Source organism: Curcuma longa, chromosome 3 (assembly GCF_044706935.1).
Source record: "Curcuma longa cultivar G26 ecotype Majalengka, Jawa Barat chromosome 3, ITB_CL_G26_1.1, whole genome shotgun sequence".
Classification (NCBI taxonomy): Eukaryota; Viridiplantae; Streptophyta; class Magnoliopsida; order Zingiberales; family Zingiberaceae; genus Curcuma; species Curcuma longa.
This window is the reverse complement of record NC_133863.1, coordinates 19,467,029-19,484,783: the sequence shown is the minus strand read 5'-3', so window position 1 is coordinate 19,484,783 and position 17,755 is coordinate 19,467,029. Positions and strand designations below refer to the sequence as shown.

At 39.1% G+C, this 17,755-nt stretch overlaps 1 protein-coding gene and 1 pseudogene across 1 annotated transcript in view; one reads left to right on the top strand and one right to left on the bottom strand.

The window, feature by feature from the left end:
* LOC141823840 (uncharacterized) overlaps window positions 1–17,755 on the top strand; it is a 100,248-nt gene that overhangs the window by 72,867 nt on the left and 9,626 nt on the right. The window lies entirely within an intron of this gene.
* Window positions 8,194–8,689, bottom strand: LOC141823838 (uncharacterized; annotated as a pseudogene).

Genomic DNA, 17,755 nt, shown 5'->3' with positions numbered 1-17,755 from the left:
ATCACTATAAAAAGTTTATCCACTACAATTTTATCCCCGGGGCACGGTGTCGCGGTAGGACATCCAGGTTGTCACCTCAGGGCACCCTGCGGTTCTCGATCCCCAGCTACGGCGTCTGTTGCAGAGATTTTAGTTCGAATGGGGAGTTCGGCAATATTCATCCCAAAGGATGCTGGGCGTCTGGGTTGGCCGCTGCGTGCACTTTCCGATTTACCCTGGTGGCCCGTGGGAAACTTCCGTGGGAGCCGGGCCGATCACCCTCAGGGATAGTCAATGAGGCTAACTGAGATTTATCATTTTTTGTTGGATCGGATCAAATATATTTGATCTTTCCGGTTGGACCCAGAATTGGTTTGTTCCAACTGGATTTACCAGTTTAGACTCTGGGAACCCATGCTTGGACTTCTGAGGTTTCTTTGGTTTGTGCGGTCTGTGCAATAATGTCATGAATGCCTTATTTTTTAGATTTAAGTCCAATGCCCGACCGATTGTATCTAACCTTTTGGGTTCTAAGTATCATGTCAGAAGATGCTTAGACCCAGAGGTGAATTTTTCAAGCTGACCGGATGTAAGATTGTCAACTTGAAGTTTTAATTGAGAAATTTTCCTTCTCAAGTTGGACTTGAAGTCGAATCCTCAATTTTCTTGATTTCGATTGACGACCCAGAGTTAACCTTCTCCTTGAGGAGGACTATCCTCTTGGAGCGATTCAACTAAGGTATTTGACTTTGCTAACTTTTTAGATAAGCTAATAATAATTGAATACCGCCTTTCACCTACTTACGATGGTGTGTGAACCTTTGGAAACGGATACATCGGATCCATTTCAAATTCAGAGAACATTTCATCTAGCTTAATTTTTGAAAGGTCCCTAGAGACCTTGTGAGCATCCAGCATCAGATGCCCACAAAGTGTTCCTTGGGAACGCTTTCAAGTGCATCTTGTTCATCAGGAGGTCTCTTTTACTGACCTTTGTGTCCGAGGTACCTTCGTGCAGTTCGATCAACTTGTTCCACAAGTCTTTCACGCTGATGAAGGGCCCGACTCAGTTCAGTTCCTCCTTGGTCAGTCTGCATTGCAGGGTTTGTGTGGCTTTTGCGTCTGCCTCGATTTTTCTTCTCGTGGCCGCATCCCACTTCTCATAAGTTTGTGGTAGACCATCATTGTCAATCAGGATTATGAATCCCATCTGGATGACTATCCATATATCCACTTATGTCTTAAGGTGGTACTCCATCCTACCTTTCCAGTAGATGAAGTCCTCTCCTGAGAATAGAAGTGGCTTTGCGGTGCTAAAGCCTTCCTGGTAAGCCATTGATCTAGCACACAGAAAGACAGAAAAACCAACATTCCAAGACTTGATCTTGGATTAGTAGTGCGGGATAAAAAGATAAAATAAATTTTAAAAAATCTAAAAATTTTAAAAAATCTAAAATGATTTTGGAAAAACCTTCTCGATCAGTGGTTGTACTGGATTCGAGAACTCCGCTCTGATACCAATTGTAGGATCGTATAAGCGCTAGAGGGGGGTGAATAGCGCTATCTTTTAGTGGTTTTCCTCTGATTTTGAAAACCCGTCAATTGTGCTCGTTCATAAATCAAAGTAATTTACAGCGGAAATGGTAAAACAAAAAGTAAGGCAAGCACACAAAGACACGCTTTGTTTTTACTTGGTTCACAGCCAAAGGCTGCTACTCCAAGGCCCATGATCTTTGATCGTTTACGTATGGGCAATCCACTATTGAACTCTTTTCCATACGGAAAAGAGTTGTAACGATTACAAAAGCCAATACGATAAAAACTTTTATCGTAATTAAACAATACAAGAATTTAAACTGTTACCAAAATCGAAGATGAAGATCGATCTCTTTTCGGTGTGACTCCGGTGTTACGACGGCTGCTTGGGTGTTCCTTCTCGCTCAGGGTGCCATCGGCTCGCTCTTGAATGACTTTAATTGTTGTGTTGAACCCTCTATTCGACGTGCTTTTATAAGGCCTTCCAGTCGCTTGGATTCTCCTTCCAGGTGACTCCACGTAGACTACCGATCCGCCATCTTCGTAGTAGACTCAGCTTTCCAGTCATCTGGATTCCCCTTCCAGTCGACTTCGTGCTGACGTGGAGGATATGGATGGACTTTGACTTCCGTTGTGATTATCCAAACCCGAGTCACCTAGATTCCACCTTCTAGGTGTCTGGACCGTCCAGTCGACTGGATTCCGGATAGAGTCGCCTAGAGTCAAAATTCTCGCCTCTCCAATCTGCATTACAAGTTAGTCTCAAAATACAAAATAACAGATTGGTTAACAGTTCTTTGAACTGTTAATTGGTCTTAACTTCAGGTTTCCATTGAAACCTTGGGTTAGACCGACCCCTATAGTTCCACCTCGGGAGCACGTCCTTACCCACTTCACTTGGGAGAATTTACCTAAGTTGCCTCCAAACTTGTTGGACTTGCTACTTAGCTGTGGTCCTCGACCCCCAGGAATTTGTTGTTAGGCTCTCGGTCCTCCTGACCGCCTAGACTTCCATCAAGCATTGGTCCTCTTGACCTACTTGGATTTTGTCATGCTTCCCGATTCTCTTGACACTGCTTGGACTTGTACTTGGTGCACTTGATCTGCTAAGTCTTCTACCTGATCCTCCAGACAAGTACTTGCCCTTGCCTAGCCACAACTAGGACTTTGCTTTGCCTAGTCTCAACTAGGACTTTCCTGTGCTCCCTGCACACTAACTCAACTTGTTAGTCCAACCACACACTTAACTTGAACACATACCATTATCAAAACTAAGGTTCGATCATCTAGTGCTCCCCGCACCAACAGTAAACATGCGTAATGTACCAGGCTGAACCCAACACCAGACCTATCATAAGGTAAAGTCGCGAGCTTGGGGCTCCGTGTTCTAGGCCTATAATAAGACAGAGTCGCGAGCTCGGGGCTTGATGTTCCATGCCTGTCATAAGGCAAAGTCACGAGCTCGGGACTTAGTGTTCCAGACTTATCATAAATGATGAGCACCTTAGAACGGATCGCCTTGATATTCAGATGTAGAGAAGGATATTGACGCCACACTCAAGAAAGATGAGAAGGTGAGTGATAAGTCATGGGGGTTTTGATCGCCACAAGTTGCCTTGATAAGATCAAAATTAGTTCTTTGCCTAAGAAGCAAAGGAAGCTCTCACAATAGAGAAAACTCTGATTTCATTCAAACTCAACATGCCTTAGCCATACAAGAGTTCTCCTATATATAGACTTAGTGGAAGTTGAAACATTAACCTCTACCATACTTCCCACTAACCTTTTAATAGCCACTAAGACCCACTAGGCACTAATTATGCACCATTATCATGCATGCATGACATTTATTTTCCCACAATTCCCTAATACTAGCTTAGGAAAAAAAGACATCAAAAGTCACTTCAAAAAATTCTCCCAAAAATACCTACGAAAATTGGACACTTATAGCCCTTGAATGCATCTTGGATCATGTACATTTGGGCCTTCAAGTTTTGTCTTCATGTTGGCTCAATTTCAATTTCAAGTTGAAGGAATGTGATCCATTTAGTTGTTGCCTCCATTGTGCATCGATCCTCCTTTTCCTTGAGCTCCATTATTAAGCCTTCCAAAGCTTGCTTCATTCTCTTAGTCTTGGATCTTGTCATGGGTCCTCCAATTCCCTTCAATGCCTCTTCCTCCTTGGCTTTGTCTTGTAAGCTTGTATCCCCTCCTTGGTCCACATCATTCCCTCCTTCTTTAGGTGAATTCATCCTTGAATTTAAATCTTCATCACCTACATCAAAAGGACGCAAATCAGCCACACTAAATGTTGCACTAACACCATACTTACCGGGCAAGTCAATTTTGTAAGCATTGTCATTAATTCTTTCCAACACTTGGAATGGTCCATCTCCTCTTGGTTGAAGCTTTGATTTCCTTTGGGCAGGAAACCTTTCCTTTCTCATATGAACTCACACCCAATCACCGGGTTCAAGGACAACTCTTTTTCTCCCTTTATTCGCATATTGCTCCATTTTCTTCTCAATTTGAGCTTTAACTTGCTCATGAAGCTTCTTCACATATTCTGCCTTTGCTTTGCCATCCTTGTAAACTAAAGAAGTGTTAGGTAAAGGAAGCAAATCAATCTCAAAAGGAGAAAATTGAGTAGTAGAATGGACAACCCTATTATAATCAAATTCAACATGAGGTAAACATTCTTCCCAAGACTTAATGTTCTTCTTAATAATTGCTCTAAGAAGAGTAGAAAGAGTCCTATTTACCACCTCAATTTGGCCGTCAGTTTGAGGGTGGCATGTGGTGGAGATAAGAAGCTTTGTTCCTAGCTTGTTCCATAAGGTCCTCCAAAAATGACTTAAGAATTTGGTGTCACGATCTAAAACAATGCTCCTAGGCATGCCATGAAGTCTTACCACCTCTTTGAAAAACAAATCTGCCACATGAGTTGCATCATCCACTTTGTGGCAAGGTATGAAGTGTGTCATCTTGGAAAATCTATCGACTACCACAAAAATGGAGTCCTTACCTTTTTGAGTGCGTGGTAGCCCTAAAACAAAATCCATAGACAAGTCAATCCAAGGGGAATCAGGAATAGGCAAAGGAGTGTAAAGTCCATGAGGTGCTACCTTAGATTTTGCTTTTCTACACACAATGCACCTTTCACAAAATTTTTGCACATCATGCTTCATGTGTGGCCAATGAAAATGTTCATGCAGCATTTCTAAGGTCTTTTGGACCCCAAAGTGTCCCATTAAACCCCCCTCATGTGCTTCCCTAACTAGCAATTCACGCATGGATCCTCTAGGCACACAAAGTCTATTGTTCTTAAACAAGTAATTATCATGCCTAACAAATTCATTTTGTGATTTCTTTTCACACGCAGCATATAATTGGGAAAATTCATTATCATGTGCATACAACTCCTTGACTTGTATCATTGCATGCTCTCCATACCTTCTTCTCTCCTTTTGCATTTGATCCCACCAAATTAAAGCATAATCAGTGAACTCAAGGGTAGCCACCTTCACTTTCTTTGCATCATTGTAGTTGTGGCATGAGAAGATTTACTCTATTTTCATTTCCCACTCAAGATATGTGTCGGGGTCATTCCTCCCTTGGAAAAGAAGGTACCTTGACTTTCACACCTCTTAGATCATCTTCATGTCAATAGTCTCTACCTCCTCTTTCATGTCTTCTTCCCCCTTCACGCCTCCTTCTTTCTCTTGGAGAACCATAGAATAGGTCACTTTCTTGATGAGATTCTTCATGATTAGAATTGCCCCCATGGTTAGAAACTCTTCCTCCTTCAAGTCGGTCCATCCTTTCATGTAAGCCTTCAAGTTGTCTTTGAAGCATCCTCTCAAAGTGTTGAGTAAGGTGCCTCCATTTGAAGCCTATTAGGATATTGCCTAGGGGAATTTTCCCCACTCATGCTTGCAACAAAAAAATGACAAGGAAAATTACAAAAGAAATGTTAAAAAGACCTCACCACTCACCTCACGTGGTTGCACTCAAATTTATCCACTCAGCTTCCTTTATATGCTCTTAAGAAAAGAATCTTATCAATGATTTTTCTCAAGACAACAAGTAAACGATCAAATGAGCAAGAAACCAACAAGAAAATGTGGGTATAGCAAGAGAAATAAATGGATAGAACAAGAAATTCAACAATGATAAAGAGTAATGAGAGGAATATTGGGTCCTTTTACTTCACAAATCTCTTTTTTTTGTTTTTGATTCCGCCTAATTTTTTTTCCCAAATTTTTTCTTTCTTTTTCGGCTCTTTTTTTTTGAGTTTAGGACCCAAATAGAGAAGCGATAAATAGAGATGGAGAATGAAAACACCAATGGAATACTAAGGATGAGAGATTAACAAAGATGAACAAGAACAAGAACAAAACGCAAACCTGAAAATCAAGGAGCCAAGGCTCTGATACCAAATGATAAATACCTTGGAACGGATTGCCTTGATATTCAGATGTAGGGAAGGATATTGACGCCACACTCAAGAAAGATGAGAAGGTGAGTGATAAGTCATGGGGGTTTTGATCGCCACAAGTTGCCTTGATAAGATCAAGATTAGTTCTTTGCCTAAGAACCAAAGGAAGCTCTCACAATAGAGAAAACTCTGATTTCATTCAAACTCAACATGCCTTAGCCATACAAGAGTTCTCCTATATATAGACTTAGTGGAGGTTGAAACATTAACCTCTACCACACTTCCCACTAAGCTTTTAATATCCACTAAGACCCACTAGGCACTAATTATGCACCATTATCATGCATGCATGCATGCATGACATTTATTTCCCACAATTCCCTAATACTAGCTTAGGAACTCCCAAAAAGCATTAAAAATCCACCAAAAGACATCAAAAGTCACTTCAGAAAATTCTCCCAAAAATACCTATGAAAATTGGACACTTGTAGCCCTTGAATGCATCTTGGATCATGTAGATTTGGGCCTTCTCTTCATGTTGGCTCAATTTTACTTTCAAGTTGAAGGAATGTGATCTATTTAGTTGTTGCCTCCATTGTGCATTGATCCTCCTTTTCCTTGAGCTCCATTATTAAGTCTTCCAAAGCTTGCTTCATTCTCTTAGTCTTGGATCTTGTCATGGGTCCTCCAATGCCTCCCTTCTTTGCCTCTTGTATCCCCTCCTTGGTCCACATTTGTCAAAGTCACAAGCTCAGAGCTGGATGTTCGAGGCCCGTCGTCAAAGTCGTTAGTCTTGGGGCACATCAATCGTAAGATAAAGTCACTAGCTCAAGGCTCGGTATTCCATGGTTGTCGTATGGCACAGTCATGAGCTTGGAGCTCAGTGTTCCAGGTCTATCGTAAGCCAATGTCACAAGCTCGAGCCTCGGTGTTCCAGGCCTATCATAAGACAAAGTCACGAGCTTAGGGCTTAATATTTCAGGCCTGTCGTAAGACAAAGTCACGAGCTCGAAGCTCGGTGTTTCAGGCCTATCATAAAGCAAACTCGTGAGCTCGGAGCTCGGTATTCTAGGCCTATCGTAACGCACAGTCACGAGCTTAACTTGGGGCTCGGTGCTCCAGGACTGTCATAAAATAAAGTTACTAGCTCGGGACTTGGTGCTCCTGGTCTGTGGTATGGCAAAGTCACGAGCTTAGGGTTTGGTGTTCTAGGTCTATCGTAAGGTAAAGTTGCGAGCTCGGGACTTGATATTCTAGGCTTGTCATAAGGTAAAGTTGCGAGCTAAGGGCTCGGTGTTCCAGGCCTATCGTAAGTCAAAGTCGCGGCTTGAGGCAAGGTGTTGTAGGTAAAGTTACGAGCTCGGGGGTCAATGTTCTAGGCCTATTGTAAGTCGAAGTCACAAACTCGGGGCTTGGTGTTCCAGGCCTAAGGCGAAGTTGTGAGGTCAGGGCTCGATATTCCAAGTCTGTCTTAAGGTGAAGTCGCGAGCTCGGGGATTGGTATTCCAGACCTGTCATAAGGCAAAGTCGCAAGCTCAGGGGCGGTATTCTAGGCCTATCATAAGGCAAAGTCGCAAGCTCGAGGCTCAATGTTCCAGGCCTGTCATAAGGTAAAGTCGCGAGCTTGGAACTCAGTCTTCCATGCCTGTAATATCCTGGATCATCATGAAAAATATTTGATAATATTATATTTCTAACATTGATGAAATGGTTTAAATTTGTCGGAGCCCTTCGTTGGCAAGGTTGGTTTGTCGTCAACTTTAGGCTTTATATTCACTAGTAATAGGAGAGACCACTAGTTTTTTGCATTCTGTCTGTGACTATGTTCGAGTCTAGGGAGATCGAACTTTGAGAAAGGTAATTGCTGTTGGATGTCACTAGTCCAAAACTAAGAGAGTTTCTGGAAGCACCTGAGAATTTCTAGAAACACTTCAAGTGAACAAATATTAAATGAAGCAATATTATAAGGATCAATAATCTTATGAATGAATTATAAGATAAAGAGTGTTAAAGAAAATATCCTGATGATTTGGAGAGAGGCTTATGCTCAATGTTGATGCTCTACTTCAATAATGGTATAAATGGCTCTTTGTCTGATGGTATTCGCTAGAGAATATATGTCTTAAGCCAATGCGGTCGCAGTTGTAGTGATAGATAACTCTTTTTTTTCTTCCAGAAAATTACACTTCATTTATATCTTGTAGGAAGCATTCTCCAACTTATTCGTCGTATATGTGGCATTATAGACCAATCGAAAGCTCCTTATTTTCATTGTAAGAGTGCCCCATTTGGAATTGCTCGACGCTAAGCTTGTGCGTGATCCACACAACCTGAAAGTATATGTACTATGAAGGTGGGAGGTCAACCTTGATGGCGTCGACCTCCAGCCAAATCAGGAACCGACGGACCTTGACTCCGTTGAGCTCCTTGATGCCGTTGTACCTGACGATGCCAGAGACCTTGGTCTCGTAATAGATGAGGTACTCGAAGTCGATGTAGCAAGGGTCATCGAGATGACAGAGAAGCTTTCATTGGAACTCAGGGAGAAGGACTTGACCATGTCGGGAAGGAGGCGTGGGGGGAGGCCGAACCGAAGGAGGAGATCGTAGATGGTGGTGCCCTTAGAAGTCAAGGAGTGGTCTTCGACGGTGGCGAGGGAGAGAAGGAGAAGATAAGAGAGGAGAAGAGGAAGAAGAAGAAGTGAGAAGAAGACGAGGAAGAATAGAACATCGCCATGGCATCTTGGAGGACGAGTTGGGTCGAGATTTGAGGAAGAAGATTCAAGGATCGTTGCGTAGTTACATTTGTTTCAGGTGTTTCTTCCTATCGGAGATGACGACCTAGGGGGACTAGAGAGGGAAGATGAGGAATCGAAGATTGATTGAAGGGCGATAGAGATTTGGACGGCGACTGGAGAGCGGAGATGGAGGGGAAAGAGAGAAGAGGAGATCGAAAATATAAGATTTCATTGGCGAGGGAGAAAAGAAACTTAGGATTTTAATCCAAAGAGGAGATAGATAACATATTATTAAAGAAGATTTTTTCGCTGTAGCTTTTCTCTCCGATAGAGTCGTGATTATCATTAATTCTTCAGGTATTAACCATCACAGTGTCTCGACTTAGATTTTCCACAAATGACTCTAATTTATTCTAGCCAATACACCATGGATGATCAAGCCACTAACGAATGAACTACTGACGTGAATGCTTCTTGAAGATAGTGTTGGTGCAATCTTGCCCCAAGTATCATTTGATTTTAATATTTGGCTAAATGAGTTTAAGTTAGGCAATGTTGGTGATCTAACATGTGTGAATTGAGTAAATAGGAAAGTCCAGGTTTGAAGTCTTGCCAAATGGTGAAGTCCCGGAGGTGCGACCTTGGCAAATGGCGAAGTCCCGGAGGTGTGGCCTCTTATAAAATGGTGAAGTCCTAGAGGTGCGACCTTTTAGCAAATTGTGAAGTCTCAGAGGTGCGACCTCTTCACAAAAGGAAGACTTAGCATGATGAAGCCGATGGAAACATCTCAAGCAAGTGCAAGAATGAAGAGCCGTGGGCTAGAAAGCATCCAAAAGGGGCACAAGGCTTGTGGAAGATGTTTGAAGGTGGGAGTCTAATATAAGGGATGAAGAAGAAAGCTGAAAGGTGAGTTTCAACTTCATTGGTCGACTGGAATGATACTAGTTGACTGGTGTCCTGATCCAAAACACATAGAAAGATTAGTCGAGTGAAAAGCAGAGATCGATCGACTGATGAGTCGACTGGGTGAGTCACAGTCACTGGTATTCGAACGTTGGGGTTGACAGCTAGAGAAATAATGCAACCTATAGTAGCCATTGGAGTCCCACCAGTCGACTGGTCCTGAGACAGTCAACTGATATCGCGAAAATATAAAAAGATAGATTCAAACTTGGAGATGCAAGAGTTCTCACTTTCTCATCGTTGTAAGATCTTCAAGTTCTGTAAAGTTCTCAAATTCTTCCTCCAAACTTCTCTTTACATCTGTAAGAGGAAGAGATCAAGTGTTAGGGTTTCTCCACCTTCAAAGTTGTTTTGAGAAGGAGAAAGCTCATAGTGAAAAGGTTTTGGTGGTGTGTGTGGATCCTTGGATTAGTCACCTCGAGGAGGTAGATACCAAGTAAATCAAGGGATTAGCATTGCTCTTATTGGTTTTAATCTTATTTTTGTTCTTGTCTTGTGCTTCCGCTAACATCTTATAGGCAAGATCGAAAAGTAACTATTCACCCCCCTCTAGCAAACGCAACGGTCCCAACAAATAGTTGCACGGAGAGATAAAGATACCTGAAAAGCACTCAAAAAGAGAGTTAGAATGGCGATAGGGGTGGATCCCGGCAAGCCACTTCGACGCTCATGTTAAGGTTTTGGTGAGAAACTAGTTTAATGACTTGAAGAAATTAGGATTGATGTGTATATCCTTGTGTCCATGGGTATGAGCTCTCTTTTATAGAGTTGTTAATATCCATTTAAAATATTATTCTGAAATATCCATTCTAATTTTAAAATGATTTCAAGATATTCATTTAAGAAATCTTTCGAGATATTTTCTTTATTCTTTGGGTGAAACGGTCTTAGAGTTTTCTAATCTTAAAGATAAACCGACTTTATGACTTTATCCTTCATGACATATGGGGGTAATATATTTGCGTCATATCACAAGCATTCCTAATTAGTCTAGTCGAAGGAGGCGTAGTTCGACTGACTGTGCTGAGTTGTTATCGGGATACCTTGATGAGGTGTCATCGCTCCACCACATCTCAAGCATCCCCAATTAGTCTAATCGAAGGAGGCTAGTCTGACTCACTGGACTGTGCTGAGTTGTTATCGGGATATCATGATGAGGTGTCATTGCTCTGCCACATCATAAGCATCTCCAATTAGTTTACTTGAAGGAAGCGTAGTCCAATTAACTAGACTGTGCTGAGTTATTATCAGGATACCTTGATGAGGTGTCATCGCTCCGCCACATTACAAATATCCCTAATTAGTCTAGTCGAAGAGGCGTAGTTCGACTGATTAGACTATGCTGAGTTGTTATCGAGATACCTTAATGAGGTGTTATCACTCCGCCATATCATAAAATATCTAAAAAATGGTCCTTAAGATATTATCTAACCCTTTTTTATTGACTTAAATGATATCAATACCCATCAAGCTTAGTTAAGGATTAGTCATCGTAGTTATTAATTTGTGTTTATACCTCTTGGTTTATAAAGATGCACTAATCTACATCTGAAACCTGAGGTCAATCTTGATCATCTCATGTCCGTCTGTGTGGTTTAATATACAAACAATTAAACCTAGGTGTTTGTGAGATGCAAAGGTTGCCTAAATCTATAGGTTTATGGAATATACGATAATGCTTAGGCTAGTTCCAATTAACAAAAATTAAATAAGTGCATAATAAATTAGCATAGAGTAATTCTATTCTTTCTACCCGCCTTTTAGTTCCTATGGGGTTTAAATTGAGTAGTCAAATAGAGTTGATGATTAATTTGTTAATTTTTATTATTTTTCCATCTCACCCCTTCTAAATTTTCAAATATGGTAGCCTTAAATTCTGTGAAATGATTTTTAAAATTTTACTTGATTAAAGTTAGATTTGAATTGAGAAGAGTGTTTGACCTTGGGTTAGATTTAGGTTTAGTTGTTTCTCATATTGGTTTTGTCTAAGTAAGTGGTCGTTGATCCGATTAAGAAAACCTCTGAGCCTCGCTACAACTTGGAAGCCAGTTTAAGAAATGCTCACTTTAATCAAGTAAAATTTATCAAGTGGCGGCTAACTAATTCTTTTAATAATTTTTTTTAAATCACAGGGAGAAAGGCTAACCAAATCTCCTCAAATCAAGGAAAGGTTAACCAATTCTCCTCATATTAAGGAGAATTTAATCAGATCTCCTCAAATAGGTACCCTCTTAGTCTTTTTATAGCCTTCTAAGTCTTTCAAATTCATTAAAGTCTTCTAAAAATACCCTAGCAGCTGCTCTGTACCACGATCGTGTGGAAAAATATAGCTGGGTCATGTCAACTGTTGGTGTTCACTCTTGCAAGCAATAGAGGGAAATACGGTCATGCTTTACAGGACGACCAACCCGTGTTTCCCTTGGGAAGTCCGATTGTTGCTCCGTATTTGGACTTAACTCTTCCTATGAAGCACTACCGTGTTAGGGTGCATGGCTAGACCATGCTTCATGTTGGAAAATCTGATTCTAAGGCTTCTAGTTTCCGTTTTAGCTCTGAATTCACGTACTGTCAATAAAAACATACAAAAAATAGATCTTCAAACAAAAAGGATGAAAATAATGAAAAAAAGATGAAAGTATATATAATATTCTCATGTGATGACACAAAATATATGCAAAATAATACTAAAAATTATGCATAAAACACAACAGTCTTCTTTAAGTTATGGCATTCGGACTTGTAGTGACCCTTTTGGTTGCATCTATAGTAAGTCACCTCCACCTTGGGTTTAGTGATTTTGCTTAACTCGATTACTTGCTCATTGCTTGGATCACCTCTGCCTTGGGTTTAGTGATTTTGCTCAACCCATTTGCTTGCCCTTTGCTTGGATCACTTTCTTAAGTTCCTGATTGGTGAAGCTCTTCTTATTAATCATTTATAGACTAAATTGTCTATCTCTGAAATTAGCTCCTCGTCATCCTCATTTGAATCCGGCTCATCTTTAAATTCCGATTCTGATCGAGACTTTGACCTAGACTCCTTACTCTTGTTTTGCTCTACAATCAAAGTAATACCCTTCTCGACTTGACTTGAGTTTGTATGTTCATGTAATTCAAACTCACAAAATAATTCATTTAACTTAATTGTAGAAAAGTCTCTAGAAACTTTATAAGAATCTACCATTGATGCCCCTAAGATATTTCGAGAGAATGCTTTAAGTGTATACTTATTACATCTCGTTCTCTATTAGTTGTCTAATCGACTGTAACCATTTAGGATGTCCTTTATTCAGGAGCGTAGTTGACTCTTGGACTCACCTTCCTTGTATTATGTAATTAAATAGATTATTCACAATTAAATCTCGTTTTGTTACCTCAGTGTTTGTGGTTCCCTTGTGAAGCTCGACCAGCTTGTCCCAAAGGTTCTTAACACATATGAATGAGCTTATAGTTCGTAGGATTGTGATCCTATGTAGGATCAATTTGAGGTCTAGATTGAATGTGTTAGGATTGGATCATAGAATCATACGATCGCACCAAAAACTCTTGAAATTTTATAGCACATGATTAATAATTTGAAAAATATTTTAAAAGGTCATTTATATATAAATAGATTAATAATTTTACATATACAAATAACCATCGACATTCGATATCATATGTGACATTATTATATGATGTTAGACAAAATAATGATTATTTTATATGTTAGTTTTAATAGAGAATTTTTTAAAAAATACTATGTGAATTTTGATGATAGACTTCACTATAGGTTATTTAGATGATTATTATTTATGAAATAATATATGGTAATTAACTTCGATTATAAAATTGATATAGTAAATACCATTTTAGATTTCATAAATTAAAAAAATATAGACAACAATTTTAATTTTAAATGATATTTTATTTTATAATATTTATTCAATTAAATAATAAATTATAAAATAAAATTTTAATTTATAAATGATGAAGTAATAAGTTTGAACTGATTAAATTTTTTTCACTACTTTTTTTTCAACATTCAACCTTTTCGAATCCCTTTTCCTATCACTTCTATACCTTTCCAACTCCTCTCTTGGACACCAGCAACTTGGTCGGTCTCTCTAAACTCTAAATCCGGCGATCTCTCCACAATCGGCGACGATGTCTCTAGTATTCTCTCTTCCCCTTCTATTTCTCTCGTTTGCAGAAAGGAGGCCGCACCTCGCAAGGTCGGATTTCTTCAACTGGAGTAGCACAGTGCCCTAACGCCAGAGGAGGATTTCATCAATGGCAGCTTCTGAGGTAAGCAGCAAGTTCACATCCTTTTCATTTTCAAAAAAGAAAATCAAATGCAATGTGAAGCACATATATTGTAGCCTTGATTTTCTATCGAAATAATCTGCTTTCTATATGCAACTATCTAGTTCTTCTCCTTGCCAACCGTGAAAACTTGTAGCTGGTCTTAATGAATGCTACTTTGTTTTTCTTTAATTAATACGGGAGAAGGGCGTGATTATTTTGATAAGAAATAGTTGGGGCTGAAACAGGAACTAAAGGCAACTAAATAAGTGCCATTGAATTCACAATTGCATTCTAATGTTAAGTTTAGTAATGTGTTGAAGAAGCTTTATGAATCTCATGATAGTAAATTAAACTTACAAGCTTACAACATTATAGAAATCATTGAAAAAAGTGCTTTTGACTTTTTGGGGTTGCAAAAAACACTGGTCTTATCAGGGAGATGAGGAGAACTCTTGGTTTTGTGAGCTTTTCTTATTCTTTGTTGCAATTTGCCATACTCCTTTGTTCTTAGATTATCCTTGATTTTCAAGTTCCCTATATGATGTCATTGTTGGGTTCTGATGCGGAAAACAAACACATGTACAGTGAAAGAAAGAACCCATCGAAGATTCGTGTGAATTCTAATTATCCGTTTATTTAGAATGTTACCTCTTGATGTGCGAACCTTTGTGAATTTGGAGGATGAAGTCGATCTGAATGTGATCAAACTATCCGTGCCTCTATGGTATCCACACAAACACAATCATCACCCATCTTACAAGCACGATTAGAGAATCTGATAACTCACGCCGTAATGCTAGCTACTATATAAAGAGAAAATCTAACACTAACTTTTAGGGTTAACACGATCTTATCAGATAGGATTGTATCGAAAACTATATATCTTATTAGTTTTTGATTGGGAAACACCTACCAGTCGACTACTCAGTTTGACTGGGGAATCCCAGTCGATTGGGAAGGGACCATTGGCGACGAAAAAGGATTTTTCTCACCAATTAGGATTTTCATCGCCAAAGTTTCAATAAAATAGTGAATATATGATACATTTGCGATGAATCTGGTTTCGTCTTAAAATGTGTTTTAAACCTTGAAAATTTCTCACAGATTCATTGTATTCTATCAAAATATGTATCATTTTTACAAATTACACAACCTGTTTAAATTTACAAATTCATATCATTCATACCAATTCATCACATAATTCACAACCAATTAATCAAACACACACATTCAGAAATATCTCAAAACAAACATTCATATAGTCTCAAAACATTCATCTTAAATACAAATGTCCCTAAACATCTAAAACATCAAAACATCTAATACAGGAGAATGAATAAATATCTCTAACATCCAACATAGTCTTAGAACATCCAACACAATCTCATAATATACAACAAAGTATCCAAACAAATAACAAAGTATCAAAAACACAAGAATACCTAAAAAGCACCATCGTCCACAGCATCGGCCTCGGACAATACTTTCTACTTCACTGTTTTCTTCGTCCATGCTTCTTTTTCTTTTCCTACATCAGCAAAAAAAAATATTTTGAACAAATAAATTATAATATGTAATATACGAGAAATTTTAGGGTTGATTGTAAATAATCGAACCCTAATAGGTAAGGATTAAAGGGTTAATTGGTCATTTGAGGCTTGATTAATTAAGGATTTGGGTTTTAAATTAGGGTAATGAGGTAACCTAAAATCTAACCCTTTAGTCTAACTAAGAGGCTAATTAAATGAACCCACCTAATTTTAGGCAAATGAATCAAGTCATTTAGCTCAATTAAAGACCAATTAACTTTAGCCAAGAGAAGCCCAAATTGCTTGAGGATTATTGGGTTAGTGGCTATTGGATCTTTAAAACCTGATACCTGACCTGTTAAAGAGTCTTCTTTTCCATTGCGAAATCGTGATTTTTTCCTTCTCTCGTCGCGATCTCATTTCCTCCGCTCGAAGCTTCTCCAGCCACAGTTCTTGATCTTTCGCTGGTGCCGGCTGCAAGAGGGCATCATCCAAGGCTTTGAATCGAGCCATTCTCTTCCTCTCTGTTCCTGATCTCCTGTCGGAGCTTGGCTGGAAGCGGGTCAGGGACGACGGCGATTGAAGCAAGTAAGAGAGATTGAGCTTGAAAGATCAACCGGTAAGCAGAAATTGTTTCAGATCTGTGGTTTCTCCTTGGGATTTCTTCGGATTTCAGAATTTCTTGGGTTCCTAGGTTGTGGAATTGGATCTGTGGAGTGGGTTGCAATTCTGATCGGCGGTGACAGATACAACGCAAAGTTTGGAAGGAGCTTTGATTTGGTGAGTTTAATCCCTAGTTGAATTCCTAGTGAGGGCGTTCATTGAGTTTTCTCAGATCCGTGAGCTTGCTGATTCGTTGGGAAACAGATTGATCGATTAGGTGTTGACAACAACCTTGATTCAAGAACAGAGCAAAGGCTTCTAGGGCTTGGAACGGTTGATCTAGAGGTAAGTTCTCTTAATGTTGATCTAGATGTGGTTGAGTAGCAAGCGGTTGATTTGGAGTTTGGTTTGTGGATTTCAACAGGTCTGATCAAATCAAGGTTGCTGCTAGTACACGGTTAGCTAGTCTTTGAGCTCACTGATCCGAACAGCTTGAAGGAAGGAAGAACAGAAAGCTGAGGTGAGTTCTTGTATAGATTATGTTGAATGTTTTGTTTTGGCAAGATATTAGGGATACTATTTGATTGGACCAGTTTCTTGATTGTGTAAGATTCTGATCAAATTACCATTTAGGGATTAAGACCTATTAGATTGTTTAATAAAATCAACTAAGTGATTGTTAACCTTAGTTTGAGTCTAACCAACCATGATTAAGCTGGTTAAGATTGGATTGATTAGTTTAGGTCTAATTAAACCTGAAATCAATTGGGTTAACGAGTTAATACAACTAATTAATTAATTGGTTAAATATAATTAATCAATTAATTAGTTACCTTGTGTTAATGGAAACCTACTTGGTTCCTAACATTGATTCGAATTATAGTCCTACTAGGTTAGGATGAATTTATGAACCTAATATGGATTATCCTGGATTTGATTGAATACGAAATTAGTTGTATTAAATTATTAATACAACTAATTGATGATTTGATTAAATCCTGATAATCACAATCCAACTGTTAGATTGGTCTAACCCTAAATGGAATTAAACTAACTCTAAATTGATTAAAGTTTCTTGGTGATATGACTTTTCATTTAAGATGGTTTTACTCTTCTTGCAGGACCTTGAGCGATTATAGGACTTTCATATTATACGAGGATCTATTTTTGAGGGTTCTAGGATTTTACCTGCGATTTATCAGGTAAGTAATTTACTGTATTTGGTCAATACAGTTCTTTCTTTTTCAGTGCATGATTCTATTGTAGTTATCGTAGTTGATACCTAGATTCTGTTCCTTACTGTTATTTGGATACTTCTTACCTTACTCATGTTGATACCATGCTTGCCCTTGTTTCGATTGATCTTGGATTATCATTCTTGACTACTGTTCTATCCTTGTTTATATCATCAGTGACCATTAGAGGTTATAGTTTTATTTACTTATGATACCTGTGATCATTAGGACCTTATACCTACGCATGTTGATTAGCATGGTAGCTGAAGATTACTGTGATTTGATCATCTTATCATGATACATGATGACGATTGTAAATCCCTTGTGGGTCTATCGTGATGGTAGTTGGCCTTTAGTGGCATTATTATATAGGTGGTTGTTATACCCTATTTCCATCTTGGTGATGGCGACTGTATGGCAGTGTACGCAGTCGATGGTTGTATGGCAGT